The sequence below is a fragment of the Conger conger genome, chromosome 2 (assembly GCF_963514075.1).
Source record: "Conger conger chromosome 2, fConCon1.1, whole genome shotgun sequence".
Lineage (NCBI taxonomy): Eukaryota > Metazoa > Chordata > Actinopteri > Anguilliformes > Congridae > Conger > Conger conger.
Genome location: NC_083761.1, coordinates 54410410 through 54427739, shown reverse-complemented (window position 1 = coordinate 54427739; position 17330 = coordinate 54410410). Strand labels below are relative to the sequence as shown.

Sequence of the window (17330 nt, the reverse complement as noted above, 5' to 3'; positions counted from 1 at the left end):
ATAAAATAACTATTTGTTAACTTTAATCATTTAATCATAAATCATAAAACAAACACTGTATAAAAAACAATTAAAAATTTTACTTAAATATGAATAGTATCATGGGTCACATGGATTCTGGAAAACACCCCTAACATGTTTCAGATCCTGGATTTTCTGCTTGCTTTATAAAAACAATTGTATCTGCAGCTATTGATCATTCCGAATGGATTGACTTTGTATCGATAAGCCTTTTCTTTGCAAAGAAAGAAATGCTTAAGTACATTAAAAAAACATAAGCCTACTTTGGAAATTATTCAAATCCATAGACGATATCTCCATATTCATGAATCTGTTGCCATTGCTCACACTTCATGATGAGAATACATAAGTACCTGCTTTAAGTACAACTCCTTCTGGAATGCTGCATCTTTCTTATAAGCATGTGATGATTTATATTAATTAAAATTGGTTCAGATCCTTCAGAACTAAAACAGCATTGATCTGTTCTGTTCCCGATTCGCAGCTGTGAATGTGTCTAGACACTGCTCATTGCCAGGACTCATATTGTCATGAAGCGCAAAAATATGACTGTCAGCAAAATTGGGAGCAGAAGATTACTCATGGTTTAGACAGAGCCAGCACTGAAAACCCTCTTTCATATTTTATCCATAAGATAAAATAAATGGCAGTGGTACAGTACAGTAATGGACCCCGTGTACATGGTTAGTAATTTCAGTTAACGGCATCATTCGAGACACAGTATATTGCACAGTATATAGCATAAACCAAATATAGTGAGAGGTGCTGACAGGCTCATAAGTGGATGAAAAACAACTGCTATGCACTCTATATCTTTTTGAATCAGAGAGACATTTGCTTTGTCAAGTTTGTAAGATGCGCCAAAGACAATCAGAAACGTCTCCCGAAGTAAATATATTGCATGTGGCAGTATGTGTGATAAACCCTCCACATGAGGTGTCAAAACCGCAGGCTTGCAACAACTCTTTGTTCATAAAATACAACTTGTTCTGTAACTTTTATAGTAAAGCAGCCAGTATTTTCTTTATCTTAGTGAGAACAGTGCACTATGTCATGTCACTGGATTCTGAATGAAAGAGCAGTGCAATTCTCCTCTGCCCTGGAAATCACTTGATCAGCACATTGGAGCTGAAGGGCATTGTTTTCCAGGAATCAAAAACTTTCTCAGTATCTAAGCTACGCTCCTCAAGCCATTGGCTAACACTGAACTTCAAATTAACTTTAAATTGCTCCCTAAAAGTAGAATAGAATCATCTGTAATAAAAAACACAATAATATTGATTTTGGCATGGATTCATGATCTGAATGAGGCATTCTTCTTAAAACAAACAAATAATGTCGTACTGTAAGTTTTGGCCACGGTACATTTGACCTGTGATTGCCTTTAGTGTCAAATCTTCTGCAAACTGTGGAAACAAATAATTTTACATTGAACATTGTTTGTTGGCTGGCTGATCGGCTTTTAAGTTTGGCTGCTTTGTTTGTTTAAGAATGTATTGGCTATGGAATTTTTTGTGTGGATTGTTCAAACACTCTTTCATGCTGTGTGTGCTCGGTTGTAATTGTCTTGTAATACCCAAAATACACTCTCACTATAAATTAATTAAGCATTGCATATATATATGCAGTAGTAAACATTTTGATTAATTTCTATAACATATAACATAATTTCCAGCTGTCTACCTTTAATGTGCTGCCACAACTCAGAATATCCCTTTCAGGCTAAAATATGTGACATATTGTGTGTGTATTGTAGGTTTTACAGTGTTCAATTTGCAAATCATGATCTTATGCAAACTAAACAATCTCCCTTTTCCATGATTCAGTCTGCATAAGCTGGTATTTGAAACCTCATACTACACTTTGTTTGAAATGTATACAGTTTGCTGAAAAGGTGCTTTTTATTACAATAGCTTACAACATATCCACTGCGATCTTTAACTGTGCACTAACATATTTGGGCTACAAGCCTTCAAAAGTGTATGGCAGAATGTTAATGAGTTAAGTAGCAACAAGCTGCAAGCGTGAACAATTTCAAAGAGTTTTAAAATAGAATTCGTAACACTTGTATTTAGAATTTTGTATAGCTTTTTCTTTAAAAAAACAACCAATGACCCTTCTGTCTAAAAATATTGCGGAATTTATTTAATGCTTCAATACTTTAAAATGCTTACAAAGGACACTATTCAAGATTAGGGCACCTGCTCATCCATTTTAACCGAAGTCATAGGCACTGTTTTCTTAGCAAGTATTCAGACCTGGCTTGTGCACCTGGACTGAAAAAATGATGTGTAATGATGTGTCATGGACTAGCGCTGCGACGAGACTTACACTATTACAGACACGCAACACAAACGCCGCAACACAACACTCTTTACATTTTTGCCGGTAACGGGAATGAAATAAACAACCAACAGCGAGTAAAATTGTTTATTGGGGTTTTACCATTTAAAACATGACAGGAAATATTGGAAGTTTTGAGAGTTGGTGGAGTGAGTTTTGGTGAGTTGGAGTTTTGTGTTGTGGGCCTACTTTTCAGGCATAGCCAAAGTACACTGCATTTTCACTTTCTTTTGTTTGTGTTGTACAGTATTTCTTCTTAGTTTCTAATTATTTTCGGGGGGTTTTTTTAGCCAAATTTACACTGCATTCCTAGTGTCGCTTACTCCTCTAAATACAGATAAAACAGCGTTTTTAATCTAGATTTAAATATTTATATTGTATACTGTGCATTTTGGAAGGGTGTTCCACAGTAGTGGGGCTCTGTATGAAAGAGTTCTACCACCCACCAGATTGTGTCTTGAGAGCGGAGTAACCTTGTGGGCTCATAGCGTAAAAGCAGGTTTTGTACACTGGTGTAAGACCATGCAAAGCTTTAAAACGTCATGATCTTGCACCAGTTTATCTAATACATCTCCGAAGGGAACATCTACATGAGATTTACTAAACCAGTGGTTCCCAGACTCCGTCCTGGGGCCGACATGTGTTTGACAGTTTTCGTTCCAACCACAATTACAATCCCAGAATTGTACCAAGCTGTTGTACCAATTTTTCTTAATTATGTACTATTGATGCTTTCAGGGATTATTTACCCCATTATGTCAGAAATAGCTATGCATGCCATGAGGAATAAAATTCCCATGTCCACATTGTGTTGATTGTGCTAATTGCAAGTAATGACATAAAACAGGCAACTTTTTTTAACTGATCAAATTAAAGGCAGTAGCGATTCAATAGGCTCCTAATTGGTGAAATAGTAGACACCTTGCCACTAAAACTAACCACCTGGTAGATAATACACAAATAAAAAAACAAAGCAAATGATAATGATCGAAACCTGCATTGTGTTGATAGATAAAAATTTAAAGTGACTATGAAAGAAATTAAACATGTGTTCAGCAGCTTAATTTGAAGCCTATTAATTAACTTCAGTCTATCATTTGATCAAAAGAATTGTAGCACTTTTTTATGGTTTTATATGAACCATACACACAAGTGTGAGGAATGAATGACTCTTTTTGAAATAGACTTTTTGGTTTTCTGCTGCTGTAGCCTATCCACTGAGAGGTTTGAGGCATGTTCAGAGATGCTCTTCTGCATACCACTGACATAATGTGTGGTTATTTGCATTATTGTCAGAAATGCATAATTCAACCATGGGGGTTTTATTCTATTGCATAGATATATCTGGGAAAATTTGGATTCCAACTCAAAGTTCTGAGATTGCAATTGTGGTTGGAAGGAAAGCCTGCATATACAGTGGGGCCCCAGGAGTTCGAGAACCACTGTACTAAATGGTTGCAATGGGTCAAAATCGTGATTAGGTTGTAATTTGGTCAATGTTGATGAATAGGTAAATATGTTCATGCATATGTATATGCATACCTTGAGCGAAGGTGCTAAAACAGGGTGGATATTATTTCAATTAGGCGAAGTAAGCATTCCATTTTTCGATTCCAATTTATTTTTCACGTACTATAGCAACAGTCTTGGACGATATGATACAGATACCAGTTTCTGCTGGGGTTTTTGCTGGGGTTCAGATTAATCATGGACTGTACAGCAGTAGACATGCAAGGTGTCTCCTGCTAGTTTGCTGAAAACCTATGGCAATAAAACTGTAAATACAGCATACACTGAGAGCACTGGCTCCTGAGGGTGATGGAATCTTCCCAGCAGGTGTTTGCAGCACTTCAATAACAATTGCAGTGAGGGCGGATATGTGAAGCTGGTGATGTATCTCAGCATTCTCAAACACACAAGTCTTCAATAAATAATTGCCTGTCCCTGTGCTGTTTATAAACTGACAGATTTTGGTTTAAAGAAGCCTTACATGACCAAAAGTATCCACCTGGTTCTGACATTTTCTGCAGCACCCGGCTTTTATAGACTTCAATTATTTTTCGACTGGATGTTTATGACACATTCCAGTAGGCTTATATAGTGTCCGTTTTAAGACATCATATATCCCTGGAAGTTATATCCCAGATTCAGACAATTTGAGACAAACATTCCTCATTCAGAACTGGTGTCAGTCAGCAGCACAGCCTTTCTGCACACCCGTGGTTCGGTTGCTTTGTTCTGAATCATGGACTAATACGTTACATTGTTGCACTTTCCCTTTGGTTTGTTTTGTGTTCACTTGCCATTATTTAACAGCGGACCTCAACTTAAACTAATGGCATGTGCAAGCAAACTGTTCTCCCATAGGTAAGAATTTTGGCTTGGGCAATCTATTGTCTGCCTTTGGGGAAAAAAAGCAAAGTATCGAAAATGGAGCAGCTTCGTGTATGGATCATTTTATGAGTGCCGATTCTCTGAATGGTATACCAGGGTTCCGTAAAGTATTCAGTTTGAACGTGAATCAAGGTTATGTCTCAAAAACAACGTGTTGATGCATTTGATAGGACAATGTGCTGCATCCACACACCTCCGTAGGATGTGTTGTCTTTCCTACTGTTTCCAGCTACCTAGCTACCTAGTAGCTAATGCTGCAAACAGAAATGCTGCCCCATGCAAAAGCGTCCCATCATGCGTAGAGTTTTCCACAGTGGATGAGTTGTTTTTGGTTTGTTGGGTCTATTGCTTTCTCACTGAAAAGTAACCACTTCAGAGTTTGCTTGGAATGCTCAGTGACCTGAAAGTTGTTTTTGTCATTGCATGTATGTTGGATGTACACTGACATATGGGTATAGTTATGATATGAGCGGTGGCGTTTTTGGCATATAAATTCTGGTGGGGCACCAATTGTTAAGCATAGCAGTGACTATTGTGAGCCTCAACCTTGTTTGACACAGTGATGAAACCCTTATAACACACTATCACTAGCAGCTTGCTTGCAAAATAGGGCTACAAGAAAGTAGCCTGCCCGGGGAGTGCAGATGAGACAAGAATTTTAAAGGTACAATAGGTAATTTCGGACTCCTAGCGGTCAAGAGAGGAATTGCAACAACTAACAACCTCAAACCACAACACATTTTATAACTATATGTGTATTCTTCGCTTGGAAAATAACCAATAGTATACTGAGTTTCAGTGATTGCTAGTGTGGAGTGCAATTTGGGCAACTATACGTTCCTTTTATGTCTTTACGTGTTCAATCATGCATGTTCAGCTAAACTTTCAATTGTCTCAAACTGTAAGTTACAGTTGCATCATTTGTGGTTTATGCTTCCCACAGTCTACGAATAGAACATTTAATATGAAGCGTTACTATACAATTCAGTGTTCTCGGGCACTATTTCGGAAAGCTTACAGTAACAAACGCAACAGAGCCTGCCGTATTTTCGTCGTGTTTTAGTAAGAAAATTTTCGCCGAACAGGTGACTTTATGAAATCTTGACTTTGGTGTGCTACACAACACTTTATATTTTGTCTTTTTGAAGTTTTCTCTTTAGCTAACCAACTATATTGTGAGCACACAAGTTATTTGGCTGCATAACTAGCTGGCTATATAACTAAGATATGATAGTCTACAATGCAACTAAATTTACAGTTTGAGAGAAATAAAGGTTTAGCTAAACATGGATAATTGAACATGTAAAGAGATAAAAGGAACGAGTAGCTGCCAAAATTGCACTCGAGACAAGCGATCACTGAAACTCTGTATACAATTGCTTATCTAGTTAGAAAACAATACCAGTTCACTATCAGTAACAAGAAACAAGAAAATGAGCTATTATTAGTCAGCTTCCTGAATTTACAAATAGCCACCTGAAGCATAACACTTGTGCAATCGCTACTATGTTCGTATTACTTATATTTTATATTTGTTAATTATTTTAGGATATTTGTAGATTCGTCAAACTATAGCTAATTTGCCTGTTGCTACTGATAACAAACTTGTATTATTTTATAACTAGATATGTAGTCTTTGCTTGGATAATAAGCAATACTATACAGAGTTTCAGTGATCGCTTGTCTGAACAAGTTTATCTAATAGAACAAGAACAAGAACTAGAACAAGCCCACATGCCATTGGCTGGGGCAGTTAGAACCAATTTCCAACCAATTAACTCTTGAATTGTTCTACAGCTGTACAATGTTTTGATAGAGTGACAGCCTGACAAATGTACCTTTTTGAAACCCGAATTTAAGGACTATAAACATTACATTACATTATTGGCATTTGGCAGACGCTCTTATCCAGAGTGACGTACAACAAAGTGCATACCCATAACCAGGGATAAGTGCGCTGAAAGACCCTAGAGGGAAGTACAATTTCAATTGCTACCCATACAACAAAGATAAGGACCAGGGCCTATTATTTTTTTTTTTAACAACAAATAAACAAACAAACAACAAAGCAAAAGTGACCAAACTTAACTATCCAAATACTGCTTACCTAGCCAACTAAAAATACCGAAACACAAGTAAATCACAAAGACAACAATTAAGATTCACAGGGAGGTATGGAGGGATGGGGAGAGGTGCTGCTTGAAGAGGTGCGTCTTCAGTTTGCGCTTGAAGGTGGGGAGAGATTCTACAGTTCTGACCTCTGACCTCGTTCCACCACCGTGGAGCCAGAACAGACAGTAGTCGTGAGCGTGAGGTGGAGGTTCGGAGAGGGGGAGGTGCCAAGCGGCCTGTGGAGGCTGAACGAAGAGGTCTGGCAGGGGTGTATGGTCTGATGATTTTTTTGTAGGTAAGCTGGGGAAGACCCCTTAACTGCTTGGAAGGCTAGCACCAATGTTTTGAATTTGATGCGAGCCATGACAGGCAGCCAGTGGAGGGAAGTAAGCAGGGGGGTGACGTGTGAGTATTTGGGAAGGTTGAAGATCAGACGAGCTGCTGCATTCTGGATAAGTTGGAGGGGTCTGATGGTGGATGCTGGGAGGCCAGCCAAGAGGGAATTGCAGTAGTCCAGGCAGGACAGAACCATCGCTTGGACCAGGAGCTGGGTCGAGTAGGGGGTGAGAAAGGGGCGGATTCTCCATATGTTGCATATGAAGAACCTGCATGACCGGGTCACCGCCGCAATGTTCTCGGAAAGGGACAGTCTGCTGTCCATCACCACACCGAGGTTCCTTGCACTGGGTGATGGCGTGAGTGTGGTATCCCCAAGGGAAATGGAGAGATCCAGATGGGGAGAGGTATTAGCAGGGATGAATAACATTTCAGTCTTACCTGGGCTGAGCTTTAGATGGTGGTTGTCCATCCAGCTCTGGATGTCACTCAGGCAAGCAGAGATACGGGCAGAAACCTGTGTATCAGATGGTGGGAACGAGATAAAGAGTTGGGTATTGTCCGCATAGCAGTGGTAGGATAGCCCATGTGCAGTGATCACAGGGCCAAGGGAACGAGTGTAAAGAGACCTAGGACTGAGCCCTGGGGAACTCCTGTGGCAAGGGGCCGAGGTGTCAATACTGTACGAGCCCAGGCAACCTTGAAGGAGCGACTAGAGAGGTAGGACTCAATCCAGTCCAGGGCTGTGCCACAGATGCCCGTTGCTGACAGGGCGGACAGGAGGATGGAGTGATCCACAGTGTCGAAGGCAGCAGAGAGATCTAGAAGAATGAGGACAGAGGAGAGGGAGGCTGCTCGTATGGCATGGAGTGATTCACTGACGGAGAGGAGCGCGGTCTCTGTCGAGTGGCCCGATCTGAAGCCAGACTGATGGGGGTCTAGCAGGTTGTTGTTAGAAAAGAAAGAAGAAAGTTGAGTAGAAGCAGCTCGTTCTATGGTTTTAGAAAGAAAAGGAAGAAGAGATACTGGGCGGTAGTTCTGGATGATGGAGGGATCCAGGGTAGGCTTTTTTAGCAACGGAGTGATGTGGGCCCTCTTGGAGGATGCTGGAAAATAGCCGGAAGACAGGGAGGAGTTGACAAGGGAGGTGACAAATGGGAGAATGTCAGGTGTGATAGTCTGGAGAAGAGAAGAGGGGATAGGGCCAAGGGCACAGGTTGTAGGGCGGTGGGAGAGCAGGAGTTGAGAAACATCAGAGTCTGTAAGGGGGGAGAAAGTGGAAAAGGAAGGGATGGGCCTAGAGGGGGGGAAGGGCACAGTAAGGGGGGCGGGCGGATGACTGTGACCTTCTCATCGAAAAAGTCAGCAAAGTCATCAGCAGCGAAGGAGGACTGAGGTAGAGGAGGCGGTGCATTGAGGAGAGAGGAGAAAATAGAGAACAGTTTCCGGGGGTTAGAAGCGGAGTTCTGAATTTGTGTCTGATAGTATTTTGCTTTGGCGGCAGTGACAGCAGAAAAGAATGGCGCCAGGAGAGACTGGTAAATTGTGAGGTCTGAAGGGTCTCTGGATTTTCCCCACTTCGTCTCCGCTGCGCGGAGGCTGGTCCTGGAGGTACGGAGGGTGTCAGATATCCAAGGACTGGGAGGGGATGTGCCAGAAGGTGAGTCTACATGTCAGTGAGCCTTTTTCAATGATAGGAAGGGATTTATAATGGTCTTGTAACAATGTTTTAACACAAAACTTTATTTAAAGGCACAAAATCTAACCTATTGTACCTTTATATAAAGTGTAATTTTGGGAGGAACATGAAATAAAAAAGTAGTTCACGGTTAGGCTCAATCATTGCCAATTTAGTATTTGATCATACATGAAGGTAATCGGGGGAGCTGGCAGAATTATCAGTTCATCAAGTTAGCTGGTATAATTACCTGTTTATGTTGTGGGGAAACTGGTCTGTAACTGCACTATGCAGTGAGGAAAAGGTGAAATAAACATTAAAAATTATAACAGACGAACGGACAACAAGGATTCATAAAGCAAAATTTCAGTATTCTTTACGACAGTCAGATATTAGGCCACCACAAAGAGTAAGAACAGCTAATTGGTTGATAAATTATCTACAAAATCAGCCAGCTACCTCAAAGGCCCGGTCACCCCTCCTAGCTCTCCTCGACATAGGGACATCCAAAAGTTGCTGATTGCATGATCTAAGTGATCTAGCTGGGGTATACATATTGAGGAGTTCAGACAAGTACGTAGGTGCTAGACCATTCATTGCCTTAAAAACAAATAATACAATTTTAAAATGTATTCTGTAACGGACAGGAAGCCAATGTAGGGATGACAGTACTGGTGTAATATGTTCCCGTTTCTTTTTGCCAGTCAGAAGGCGGGCAGCAGCGTTCTGCACTAGCTGCAGACGGCAGAGAGAGGACTGGTCTAAGCCTATATACAGAGAATTGCAGTAGTCCAGCCGAGATGTTATAAAAGCATGGACCACTCTTTCTAAATCTTTTTGAGAAAGATAGGCCTTGACCTTGGCTATTTGTCTTAACTGAAAAAAGGCAGCTTTGACAACAGCACTAATTTGCTTCTCAAGTTTAAAGGCACTGTCAAAGGTGAAACCAAGGCTTTTCGCAGCAGGAACATTTTTGGGGGCCAGGGGGCCCAAAGCACCAACAATGTCCTCCAATTGAGTTGGATGTCCAAACATAATGACCTCTGTCTTATTTTCATTTAAATGCAGGAAGTTAGCATCCATCCAGTTTTTTAAGTCTTTAAGACATAAAAAGTAAAAGCTGCAGTGATTTCTTGCATTGAGATTTTACAGGTAAGTATAAATCTGTACATCATCAGCATAGCAATGGAAAGAAAGGTTATGCTTCCTGAAAATTGACCCCAGGGGCAGCATATATAAAGAAAATAATATAGGACCTAGAATAGAGCCCTGGGGGACTCCACAAGTGAGTGGGGCTGTATCTGAGGAGTAATCTCCCACATTGACAGAGAAACTCCTGTCCAATAGGTATGACCGAAACCACTCCAAGGCAGCCCCCTTAATACCCACACAATTATGTCTAGGCTATGCCAACTATTTCATTAATTTTACAATGACTCTGCAGTCTACTTAGCATTAATATAATGAGCTATGTCACAGAATTATTATGAGTCCAGCCTGAATATGGGCCGGAGCAACTTATGGGGTTAACCATGTGTGAATCGTTTAATTACAAATCTACAACTGACTGATCGTAAGCCTCACCCTTTGTCCTTGAAGGTCAAATCACAGCTTGGCAATCTTTGTAAACCTCTGGTCAAGCTTGGCGTCCATTATAATTATAGAGATTTAGATTTTTCAAATATGATAACAATATGTGCCTGGGGGACTTGCAATAGTGACACCCTGATCATGCAGAAGGCATGGTGATTTTCCTTTTCCTAAGTTAAAGACAAATTTTCTGAAATATCAGGAGTGGTTTGGCTAGCTAACTTCATGTAGCAAGCCTTATCACCAACATAACTTGAACTGAAATATATCCAAGGACACCTAAGTGGTAACTTAGGTAACTATTTAGCTAAAGCTGAATTTCATCTACTTATTTCATGTCTGCCACTTGACAATAGTACCTGATTGATTGTTACACAATTTTTATTTCACAATCATTGGCTGACTGGTTGAAGTCACCAAAATTATTCATTCATTCATTCATTCATTCATTCATTATCCTAACCCGCTTATCCTGAACAGGGTCGCAGGGGGGCTGGAGCCTATCCCAGCATACATTGGGCGAAAGGCAGGAATACACCCTGGACAGGTCGCCAGTCCATCGCAGGGCACACACACCATTCACTCACACACTCATACCTATGGGCAATTTAGACTCTCCAATCAACCTAACCTGCATGTCTTTGGACTGTGGGAGGAAACTGGAGTACCCGCAGGAAACCCACGCAGACACGGGGAGAACATGCAAACTCCACACAGAGAGGCCCCGGCCGACGGGGATTTGAACCCAGGACCTCCTTGCTGTGAGGCGGCAGTGCTACCCACTGCACCATCCGTGCCGCCTAATCTTACCATATTAGTCAAATTTGAAAAATATTGATTGAATCAAAGTCACAGTATGTGTACAAACTGCATAACTGAATATACATTATTGATATTACAATTCCATTATTATTGGTTCTTTCTTTTTAATGACTCTATTTTCTATGTGTTGTCATTCTCTTAGTCATCTTTATCTTATCTGCCTCTGACAGGTCAACTAACAAACTAACCCATGGTGGCTTCTATACGGCACGGCTCCACTAAAGCCATCAATGTTAGCCATCGAACGCTGAGGGAACAAATCCATTGTAATTATTGACAGCGGCTCCACTGTAGCCATCGCGTCACGTTCGATGGCAGCATCAAAGTTGGAGAATCATTCATTCACATTTTGTGGATTGATTTTAATGAGAAGTGTAGTTCTGCTTGTTTTTTCTAACTAAACTCCATACAAAATTAGAAAGTGGGTGGCTATTCATGTCGGCTATGTCATCACAGTCTGTAATTTAGCTAGCTAGCTAGCTAGCGAAATTAGCTGGTTTCAACTGAGCCAGTGCATTGTTGCTTATTCTAATAAATGAAAACATCATAGCCGTCGACATCCAATGTAAAGCAAGCTAGCAAAACCCAACAGTAGGCTGTCAGATTTATTGATAATGCCGATGGCTGACGTTCAATGGCTGCAGTGGAGCCGGTAGAATATCAAAATGATGACTGATGGCGATGGCTGACATTGATGGCTGCAGTGGAGCTGTACCGTTAAAGGTACATACATACAGTATAGCCATTTTATAGCCTTTTTTTTTGCCTTGACTTGTAATAAACATACAAAAAAAGGTATGCCATAAGAAATCAATGGTTTGTCTGTGTGCATGAGTGTTTCATGCCCTGGCATTAAATAGAAAAATGATGATGTAATAATATAAAAGGGCTGACTCTTTTCCCATCTGACATCCATCAAAGTGCAATTAAGAGCAGAGTAAAGCTGAGGCACAGAACACAGGGTATAATTGAAGATGGAAACAGATTCTATTGTTGTTAGATCTACTGCGGCCCTCAGGAGTCAATATTCAATAAATTTATCACCTGCTGACATGCTTGTAGGTGGCCAAGGGCCAACATCTGAAATTGATTAGAGCTTTATCCTGCTTGCAACATAACTTCCATCCGAGGCAATGTACAACTTGGCCCAGTGTGAGCTACCAGACTGCAGCTGCCAGATGCTTGGCAGCAGACCACATTTTGCCCCACAAGGACCCATTTCCTGGTCACTACTCTGACCCAGCAGATTAATTCTTACCTGTAACCACCCTGATGCTATTTCTAAGCATTCATAGTATCTCTGCAAAGTCCTATCCTTTGGGATTTTTTGCTTTCCTTCATGCCTTGTTGGGCTTAACTGGAGTTTCTATAGTAACCAAAGGAGACATAATATAGTTGGAAAGGTAAATCATGATTCCCAGTGATAGTCCAGAGTTTAATTTCTGTTACCTTTCAAGTGGTTTTTTGCCGGTGATTAGAAAGAAGGCTGAGCCCTGTAATGATCAGTATTATGGCCTAGGTACAACATATTAGCACCCTGTCAGAGTTACCTTTGTTTGAGTGGCCCTGAGACATTGCATCACCCCACTCTTCATACTGTCGATCTCTTATGTCTTTAAAGCAAATATTTCACCCTATACAGAAATATGTAAGGAATAATCCACAACAAAGTGGTTGTTAAAGGGTTTTAATGCACAATGTGTAGGCTAAGAAACACCCAATGGAAATAAAAAATAGGTCACAATAAATATGCTGATATATAGTATGCAACAGCACTCTATGCAGAGCACATCTTTATGTCAATCTTTTCTGAAATTAATAATTTAAAAGAAAGTAAAGTATGATTTTGCTATTCTGCCACTTGGCATTCAGTATAAAGAACATACATGATAAACTTTCATAAATGCCTGTACTTATCCAATATGAATAGAATATAAAACAGCTTTTAGGATTATATATAATTACCTGCCCTCCCTGGGGCTTTGAGACAATGTCTCATATTGAATTGGACTAATAAAATACTGATTATGTTTATTTAGTCTATTTACAGATAAGACTCAATGAAATCTAATTATTTATTCTTATTTTGAATGTATTACTTTGGGGGGAAAATGAGTAAAAATATTCTAAAGGATATTCTTTTTTGCATTTTATTACTTCATAAATTAAATAATAAATACATGTACATTAAAGATCATATGTTGCAAGTATATATTTTCATGAATGGTAAAACTTTTTTGGTTAATTGTTGTAGTTTGATCTGAAGCTGTGTTTTAATATACCACCAACATTATAATGCAGTACAGTGCAAGTCTTCAGTGTCAGATTCCTTGGCACATCGTGTCAGTCAGAATTAACGAGGGGAAAGAGACTAGTCTTGCAAGGCTCAGTACTCTGCTCGTAAATTTTCTTGGATGCACAGATATCAGCAAAAAAACTAAGAACAGCACAGGTAAAGGCACTGATTGTGCACTTGTAAATAAAATGGCAAGCCCTTCTATAATTTTACTGTTTAAATAAATGTTTAGAACCAAGTGTCCAATGTGAAATGTTAGCAGGTGAAATATAGGACATATTGAAAATGAACAGTTCAGAGGTACATTGAAATGGTGCCGGGGAGACATAAATAATTACAGTGAAACATTGGTTTAGCTCCCTCATCGGAAAATTCTGCCACCCTTTGCAGTGAAAAACAATGGAAAGACCCTAAAGGCAATTCCAATGAAATAGGGCAGGCAGGAGTGTTCACTGCCATGCACTACAACCTAAGATTCACCCCCACCCTGTCACACTGTGCACTGTGGCAATGCCTCCCCCCAATAACGGAGCCATACCTTCCAGCAAATCACTTGTTATCACTGCAATCAATGGGCTGTGTCAACCAATTTCACAGACAAGTGCTTTCCTCTGTCTAGGGTCAGTGACACAGATAACTCTGATTTACATGACCAATAAAAGAGATCTGCGAATTCACTGAGGACTGTGGACCTAATATAAGAGATTAAATCTCCCAATACAGGGTCTTTTAAAGGCTTTTGATAGATAACAGAGGCAACAGGGCTATGGAAATGTCATTTTGGCCGGAGTCATTGGCCTTTACATTGGGCTCCGGAATTATTGGCATTTTTGTGTGCGCTTTATTAATGATTCAATGGAATCAAACTAAGTCTAACTTTTTTCAAATAAAAAATTTATTTCCCCAAAAAACAGGTTGCATAATTATTGTCACCCCAGGTTTGATACTTTCTCAAGATTTCCTTGTATTTTGTTGAATTGATTGTGCCATTGATTTAAAATAGTGTCCCTGAACCCCTGGCAGCAAAACATCAATGACCCACCTCCACATTTGACAGTAGGTATGAGGTGCTTCTCCTTGTATGCATTCCGTTTTGCCGCCAAACATGTTGGTGATGTGTATGGACAAAACAAAATCCATTTTGGTCTCGTCTGACCATAGCACTCTTTCAGTCCGTGGGGATGCACTTGCATCCTCTTCCTGGCAAGTTTGTGACCATTTAATTTTTATGCCTTATTATTATTGCCCTCACAGTGTTAAATGTTATGTTTAACCGTTTATGGTTTTTTGTACCCATTACCCGACTTGCGATGGTCAATTACCATCTGTGTCTCCTGAATTGTAAGTTCTTTGGCTTTTTCCATGCTGATGGTTGACAAAGGGATTTTGCATGCTTGTTACTGTAGTGAAACAGGAAGTGATGGAATGACACAATATAGTTCCTTAAAACAGATTAGCTAAATTAAAGGAAAATTGTATTACCAATTCACTTTGTTTGATTTTATCTGCAATAATAATTTTGACACCTGTGGTTTTCAGAATAAAATAGATTAGATTAGAATACTAAATAACAAACATTGAAACATGAGAGTAAATGCATTGAAATAAAAGTATTATTTAGTATTTAGTGTTTCTGTATATTTTGACATTAAATATAGATCATTATCCATGTTGCTTATTATATGCAATCTTTTTTCTCCATTAAGGGGCAAATAATTCTGGAGCCCCCAGTATATACTAAAGAGTATCTAATTTACTTAAGCCTCGCTGCTCAAACGATTATTGTAATATTTTCTTGCTATCATCCTGCAGCAGGATTGTCACAAAGCTTGATGGGGAAAAACCCATAACAGAAGTAGTCCGATCCTCTCCGGTGCTTTTCTCTATTATTATTATTATTATTTTTATTATTATTATTATTTGTATTATAATATAAAATAATATATATTTTTAGAATGTGTCACTTTTTTATATTACTTGATTATAGTGGGTCGATCACCTCTAGACTCTCTTGAAGGGAGCGATGTTAGCTCAGGAGGTAAGAGTGGTTGTCTGGCAGTCTGAAGGCTGCCGGTTTGATCCCCCGCCCTGAGTGTGTCGCAGTGTCCCAGAGCAAGACGCTTAATCCCCCCAACTGCTCCCGACCAGCTGGTTGGTTGCATGGCAGCCAGTCACCGTTGGTGTATGAATGGGTGAATGGGTGAATGAGAGGCGTATGATGACTGCTATATAAATACAGTATAAATTTACCATTTGAAATACACATGCACAAACCTAGGCCTCACCATCACCAAACCTATTAATATTAACATTAACATTCATCCAGGTTACAGCAGCCAGCAAAAAAAAACCAGCAATGAAATTCAAAGCTCATCACATCACGCTGGCTGGTATCGATCAGGGGCTGGAATGGAATATTTCTGAAGTCCACAGTGCCAAATCTGAATCCAGTGTGACGCAGTTGACCCCCCATAAACACTAGAAATTAATAATGTTCATCTGTCTAGGAGTAATACAGGCCAAAGCTTAGATACATATTGTACATTGACAACAACATGCTGAAAAATTCAATACTATTGATTATTTTTTAAGGAGAGCAATTTCAGTTTTATTGCACCAACTCCCCCCCCCCCCCCGCCTCTAATCCTAGAGAACACACAATGAAAGCATTGTCTTATCAGCATTAAAATCTGTTGATATAAAATAACCAGGAGGTAAGAAGATTTCATCATGTTCAGGAACTGTTGTAAATTACACTCAGCGAGCACTTTATTAGGTATTTATTACTGATTTTTTTTACTTCTGACTGGCAGCTGACCCTCTTGACCATGTCGGCATGCTTTTATGCATTTAGTTGCTGCCATATTAGATTGGCTGATATATTTAGGCTGGTGTACAGGTCTACCTAACAAAGTGCTCAGTGAGTGTATATATTAATATTAAAACATGAATCTAAAATAACACCCTGGACAAAATCGAAACTTTAACATGATTGTATAAAATGCAATTTTAAAAACCTGTGATTTTGGTATTTACCAGCTTCTTTCTATCTGTTTTATTTGATTTTGAAAAAATGTCATGCATACAGTATTGTATCACATCAGCAATCAGTAGCTCTATCTGGTGATGGTTCCATTTTCTGGAAATAATGTCCTCCACTCACATAATACATTAATAATGTATTTATTGACTGGTCTTAACAGTATAAACAGACCCTTAAAATGAAATGTGACTGAAATGTCATATAAAAGGGCTTACTGAAAGGTTCTTTTGCTGATGCAGTAATTGACAAGATCAATATTTATAAAGATTTATTGGTAGACTCTCCTCATATTGACCAAAAAGAATACTACCCTGTGCCCAGAGGAGCATTTTAAAAGAATAGATAAAACTAAGTACTAAAAAGCTAAAAAAAAAAACATCTCAGGGAAGCTATCGGAAGCTATTTTGAAAACTTGAGGCTTTCTATATTAATAAATGTCAAATTATAACAACACCAAGGTTCTCTCCCCGGGAAAAATAAATATGCGAAACGTATTAATGAAAACAGGCGAATACAATTACAGAATTGAACTATTTCGAAGTTTATGCTTCACAGAAATTGTATTTATTCTGCTTCATTTGTTCTCATATTAAGGTGATCACTTGTTGTAATATGGTACGGATTTCCGCCTTTCCTCTATTTCAGAAATGTGGTATTGTATGATCACAAGAGGCACAAACCTGACAGGACTTCTG

At 39.4% G+C, this 17330-nt stretch overlaps 1 pseudogene; it reads right to left on the bottom strand.

Moving 5' to 3' along the window:
• Window positions 1–9331: 9331 nt before the first annotated feature.
• LOC133121260 (uncharacterized) lies at window positions 9332–10120 on the bottom strand (annotated as a pseudogene).
• Window positions 10121–17330: the final 7210 nt, after the last annotated feature.